The sequence below is a fragment of the Helianthus annuus genome, chromosome 8, assembly GCF_002127325.2.
Source record: "Helianthus annuus cultivar XRQ/B chromosome 8, HanXRQr2.0-SUNRISE, whole genome shotgun sequence".
Lineage (NCBI taxonomy): Eukaryota > Viridiplantae > Streptophyta > Magnoliopsida > Asterales > Asteraceae > Helianthus > Helianthus annuus.
The window spans coordinates 82,682,512-82,689,393 of record NC_035440.2 but is presented as its reverse complement, the minus strand read 5'-3'; positions in this window follow the sequence as shown (position 1 = coordinate 82,689,393).

Sequence of the window (6,882 nt, the reverse complement as noted above, 5' to 3'; positions counted from 1 at the left end):
GATGAAGGTGTGAACAATGGATTGCAACTTATGGCCCTTTTATAGTGAATTTCTCACCATAAGAAGTTGACACACAACTCTACCACTGACCACAACTCATCAACATGTGTCCCTAATGCTTAGGGGTTGTTTAGGGGTCACTTGGAAGGTTTTAAATGCATTTCATGGCGTTTAGAAGGCTGAACAGACAAGTTAATCATTTTTCTGCATCTGTGTCTTTCACGCGGCTCGCATGAAGGATTAGGCAACATGGACGCGGGCCGCCTGAATCCTAATGTCAGGAACCGTATCTACAGATGGCTCGTGGCCCGCATTAAGTTACCCAGATCTTTAACGCGGCCCGCCTCAGGCCTGTAAACCAAGATTTACAAATCTTTTGTCATGATTAGCCTGACCTTTCGGTTTCGAAGGGGTAACTTTGTGATTTGGCCCTCGATTATTTACGAGTAAGGGCCTCGTGACTTTTACCCGCATTGTTAAGTCCCCGGTTAGTTTAATTACTATCCGAAAAGCCTTAACTTTTATTGTTGACGCTTTTAACCCCTCGCATACGAATTTGATCATAACTTTCTCGTTTCAAAACGGAACTTCGCGGAATTTATATCGTATATTCTAGTGAGCGTATTTTACTATTACAAAGTCTCGGGTTCGTCAAAGGGTCACTCAGAGGTAGAATTTAAACATGTTGACACCATTAACCCCTGTAGTTTGTAATCTCTCACTTTCTTCCGCATTTCGCTCCGTACGATCCATGATTTATTCGTTTGAAAGTACGAGCATCATTTAGGGTTACTATACAGTATAATTATCCCTCGTTGACATTTTCAACCCTCGAATTTACATACTTTCAAGGTTTGTCAACTTTAGTCCTTTATTTAATATTAAATGCCACGTGTAAACTCATGACACGTGTTAACACATTATTGGACACAAAATTTCGAGGTGTTACATCCTCACCCCCTTAAAATAAATCTCGACCCGAGATTTAATGAAACAAATAAGGGTATTTTTCTTTCATCGTGGATTCAACCTCCCACGTGAATTCGGGACCTCTACGGGCATCCCATTTGACCTTAACAATAGGTACATGCTTCCTTCGAAGCTTCTTTACCTGTCGATCTTCAATCGACAAAGGTTTTTACACAAATTTTAAGCTCTCATCTATATGCACATCTGTATGTGGTATCACCAGTGATTCATCAGCGAAGCACTTCTTTAGATTGCAGATGTGGAACACATTGTGAATTCCATTGAGCTCCTCTGGTAAGTTTAACTTATAGGCGACTGACCCGACACGTTCGATAACCTCGAAAGGTCTTATGTATCTCGGGCGTAGTTTGCCTTTCTTACCGAAACGCATCACCCCCTTCCAGGGTGATACTTTAAGTAACACTTTTTCACATACTTCGAAGTGAAAATCTTTACGCTTTGGATCTGCGTAACTTTTCTGCCTATCTCGGGCAGCTTTGAGACGGTCTCTAGTCTGGACAATCTTGTCCGGCGTCTCGAAGACTATCTCTGGTCCTGATAATTGGACATCTCCAACTTCCGCCCAACAAACAGGCGATCTACACTTTCTACCGTATAATGCCTCGAAGGGCGCAGCCTTAATGCTGGTATGGTAGCTATTGTTGTAGGAGAATTCGATTAATGGTAGGTTCTTATTGTCACACCCCAACCGATGGCGGAAACATCGGGATGAGACGAACAAATTGCTCAAAACAACATAACACTAATGTGACCATATAAAATAAATCATTTTATTAAAACTAAAGAATAATACACTGTCTCAAATAGTAAACATAGATTCAAACATTGTTTAATTGCTAAAGTGGGTATCTAAAGCCATCCTAGCTTGTTTCTTGAGTCTTGTACTAATCAACCTGCAACATGTATTAAAATAACATCAACAAAAATATGTTGGCGAGTATACAAGTTTGATACATAATATAGTAGAGTAAAGTGTTTAAATGTGCTCATATCCAACATGAATACAATGATACAAGTTACTACTTTGCCATTCAATATCGTTCAACATCGTTCAATATCGTTCAACATCGTTCAAATATCGTTCAACATCGTTCAAATATCGTTCAAATATCGTTCAACATCGCAATACCCCAAGACTCAAGGGCATTGAGATTAACACGTTCAACTTGCATAGCATAAGAGATTAACAAGCATCAAATTGTTTCATGTTTAAATGCGGATAGAGTGTGATTAAAAACAAGACTCAAGTGTTGTGTAATTTGAATATGGAATACATGTTGCACCCAAATGTGTTTAAAACGAAAATGGGATCGAGTATACTCACCTTAGTTTGCGTTGCGTTTCTTGGTAAGGAATTACTAGAGTGGATTGGATCCAAGTTTTGCAAGAGGTGCAAGAGATTTACCCTATTGTGATTTGGAATTCGTTAATTTATGTAGGTGAAATAATTTAAATATTAGAATGGTAATTTTCATGGGAAATAACAATAGTAATTTTTTTTTAAAAAAAATTTTAGAAATGAATATGTTATACTAAAATTTCTAATAATGTTATAATATCATTTCTGATTTCATTTAGTAATGATAATGATAATAATAATATTAACTTTATTTTTGTAAATCAATTATTTATAGTAATAATATTAATAATATTTCTGTTTTATGCATATTATAATTAAGTATGTATATTAATGCTGATTTTATATATGTTAAAATTAATATTTCAGATTATAAATAAGATTAGTATTAAAAATTCTGTATTTGTAAATCTGATTTATTCTAATTTAATAGTTGTTTAAATAATAATTTCTGATTATTACTAAAAATAATTATATAGATAATGATAAACCGATTATTTTTAATAATAATACTAATATTCTGACCTTAGAATTGATATTAATATAATTCTGTTTTCTTTTATTGTATATAATAATGATAATAATATAATGATAATAATAATAATAATAATAATAATAATAATAATAATAATAATAGTAATAATAATAATAGTAATAATAGTGATACTAATATAACAGTAATAATAAAGAAAAAGAAGCAGGTTCAAAAGACAGAAAGAAGGGTCGGAGGATAGGTTTTACCGGAATAATCGTCTTCTCCGGCGAGCTCCGGCGCTTGCAGCAGCAGATTCCGGCTACGGATGTTTGTTTCCGATGAACGCCGAGAGGGAGGGAGTGCAGTGGACTTCCGGCGAAGGGGGTGAGGAATGAGTGTGTGTAGGTTCCGGTTTCAAGGTTGGGAGGATGTCCCGTATTTATAAGCTTTCGAAGATGTCGAGTAAGTTTGGAAGGTTCGTGTTTTTTGGAAATGATTGATCGAGAAAAGGAAGGCAATGAATACGGTGATTTGCTGTTATATTCGACAGTTCAGCAAGAGAGAAAAGGGAAGGCCGGTCACGCGTTTTTGGCGGTTTAGTTTGAATTGAAATTGGTTTAAACGAATCAGCGTATAAGAGTTATTAGTTTCTATGTATAACCGGATGTGGCATGCCCGACCGAGTGGTAAAGTGTTCACTTGTTAAAGTATACGTCGCGGGTTCGAGTCTCAAAGGGGCCGGTTCTCACCCAGGAGAACCCCCCTTTTTACTCCTTTTTGATTCTAACTGAACTAACTGAGTTTCGTGGTTCCTTTGATAAATGTTAACAATGTTAGACTTAACTTGGTTAACTTCAAAGTTATAAAGGTTTAACTAACTAAGTTAGTTTAAACTAACTTTGTTAACTAATAATAAATATATTTTTTTAATATCAATAAATATTATAATTATTTGATTTACCCAAATTTCTGGTATTTTACCGAATTAACGTACGAATTCCCGATTTTGTCTAGTTTAGGGTAATCTCTTGATAATACTTGTTTCGAGAGTCAAGATTAGGATATCTTTCAATTGTTTATACATGTTTGACATAGTTTGACGTGTTTTAACGTGTTTAACCATAACATAGAAATTAAACAAGCATATGATCAAAATAATGCATCTTTCATTATGATTCAAGTCTCGAGGTACAATTTGGAAATGAATGAGAGTACAATCGACTAAAATGGAAAGTACGAAGCATCATGCTATAAATAGAAAGATCGAAAATGCGAGGCGTTACACTTATCCCAACTACCACCCCAATCGATAGCACATGCACGTAGCATGTCTTCCAACGTCTGAATAGTACGCTCACTCTGACCGTTTGTCTGAGGATGGTAAGCCGTACTAAAATTCAGACGTGTGCCCAAAGATTGCTGGAAGCTTTTCCAAAAATGCGACGTGTATCTAGTATCTCTGTCAGAGATAATAGACACAGGTATGCCATGTAAGGCTACAATCTTATCAACGTATAACTGGGCTAACATGTCGGAGCTATAAGTCTCCTTGATGGGTAAGAAATGTGCTGACTTGGTCAGTCGATCAACTATAACCCATATTGTATCATTTCCTTTCCTCGTCTTGGGTAACTTGGTAATAAAATCCATAGTTACACATTCCCACTTCCATTCGGGAAGTTCAGGCTGTTGTAGTAAGCCTGACGGCTTTTGATGCTCAGCTTTGACTTGCGCACAAGTCAAGCATTTGGCTACATAAGCGGCTACAGACTTTTTCAAGCCTATCCACCAATAATTTGCCTTTAGATCCTGATACATCTTATCAGCTCCTGGGTGAACAGAATATTTGGAACTATGGGCTTCCTGGAGGATAACATCTCGAAGTCCTCCATAAATTGGAACCCATATTCGTCCATTTAATCGTAAGATTCCGTCCTTGCTAAGAGTTAACTGTTCCTCAGTTACACCTAGTTTTTCTTTAGGATAGTTAGCTTCCAACACAGCTTCTCTCTGTGCAGCTAACAACCTTCCAATCAAATTATTCTTCACTTCAATGCTCTTGGCATTGATTCGAATGGGTTTCACCCTTTCCTTTCGACTTAAGGCATCAGCGACTACATTCGCCTTGCCGGGATGATATCTGATTTCACAATCATAGTCATTTAAAGTCTCCATCTAACGGCGTTGCCTCATGTTCAACTCCTTCTGATTAAACAGATGTTGAAGGCTCTTATGATCAGAATAGATCACAAACTTGATACCATACAGATAATGCCTCCACAGTTTTAGTGCGAACACAACGGCACCCAGCTCCAAGTCATGGGTGGTGTAATTCTTCTCATGCACCTTTAACTGTCTTGAAGCATAGGCAATAACTTTGCCTTTCTGCATAAGCACGCATCCCATGCCAGTGTGTGATGCATCGCAGTAAACTACGAACTCTTCGGTACCTTCAGGCAATGTCAGTACTGGAGCGTTGCTCAACTTTTGCTTCAGAATATCAAAGGACTCTTGCTGCTTAGGGCCCCAAATGAACTTTACTTTCTTCTTGGTCAAGGAAGTTAAGGGCGCAGCAATCATCGAAAAATTTTCAATGAAACGCTTGTAATATCCTGCTAACCCCAGGAAACTACGAATCTCTGTAGGCGTCTTTGGCTCTTGCCAATTCATGACAGCTTCTACTTTAGCGGGATCCACTTGGATACCACGCTCGCTGACAACATGTCCTAGGAATTGGACTTCTCGAAGCCAGAATTCGCACTTAGAGAATTTGGCATAAAGTTTCTCATGATACAGGAGTTTGAGAATACAGCGAAGGTGTTTCTCATGGTCAGCTCGGTTCTTCGAGTAGATAAGAATATCGTCGATGAAAACGATGACGAATTTGTCTAAGTATGGCTTGCAAACGCGATTCATGAGATCCATGAATGCGGCCGGTGCATTAGTGAGCCTAAAAGGCATCACTAGGAACTCATAGTGACCATAACGAGTCCTAAATGCGGTTTTATGTACGTCTTCATCTCTGACTTTCAGTTGATGGTAGCCTGACTTCAAGTCAATCTTCGAGAAATAACTTGCCCCTTGTAACTGATCGAACAAATCGTCGATCCTCGGCAAAGGATATCTATTCTTTATCGTGACCTTATTAAGCTCGCGATAATTGATGCACAGACGCATCGATCCGTCCTTCTTCTTGACAAACAGAACTGGTGCTCCCCAGGGAGACGAACTAGGTTTGATGAAACCTTTAGCTAGCAGTTCATCCAGTTGGGTCCTCAACTCTTTCATTTCGGTTGATGCTAGCCTGTAAGGTGCTCGAGCAACATGTGCTGCTCCAGGGATGATATCGATCCTGAATTCCACTTGCCTATCTGGTGGCAAACCAGGTAGATCTTCAGGGAAAACTTCTGGATATTCCGAAATGACGGGAATGTCTTCTATCTTCGGTTTAGGCTCATCAAAAATCACCTGTGCCATGTAGACTGTAACATTCCCAAAATTTTTATCTATATAAAATATATAAAAAAAAACTTATGTTATTAAAAGAATGCATCATGGGTAAATTGACCAATAAAAATATAAAGTGTTTTGGCAAACGTAGGAACCGTCTAATAATTTAATTATAAAAATACATTATATTTGAACCTACTCTGTTTTAATGAAACTTGGTTCAAAATGTAGATAAAATTATTTTCGTTCTAATGACATAATTATTAGTTTATAAAACGTGATATTTTAAAAGTTATAAGCGTCAAATAAGTAAAACAGTTAAATTAATTATAATATATATTAAATAAAATAATTATACAATAATAATTCATAAAACCAATATATCAAAAGTAGGAAATGCATGCAAGGAACTTGAAAGTTGTGAAATACTGTACGTGGAAGTCAAAGGAATATAATGAGTGATACGTGGCTCAATTTGAAGGAACATATGATCTTGCGTGAACTTGAAGCTAAACACATTCAGTATAAATAGACACAACCTTCAACAATTCAAGTTGCCCAGCCTTCTTTCCATTCCTTTATCCTGCTATCGCTCTCTCTCTCTCTCTCT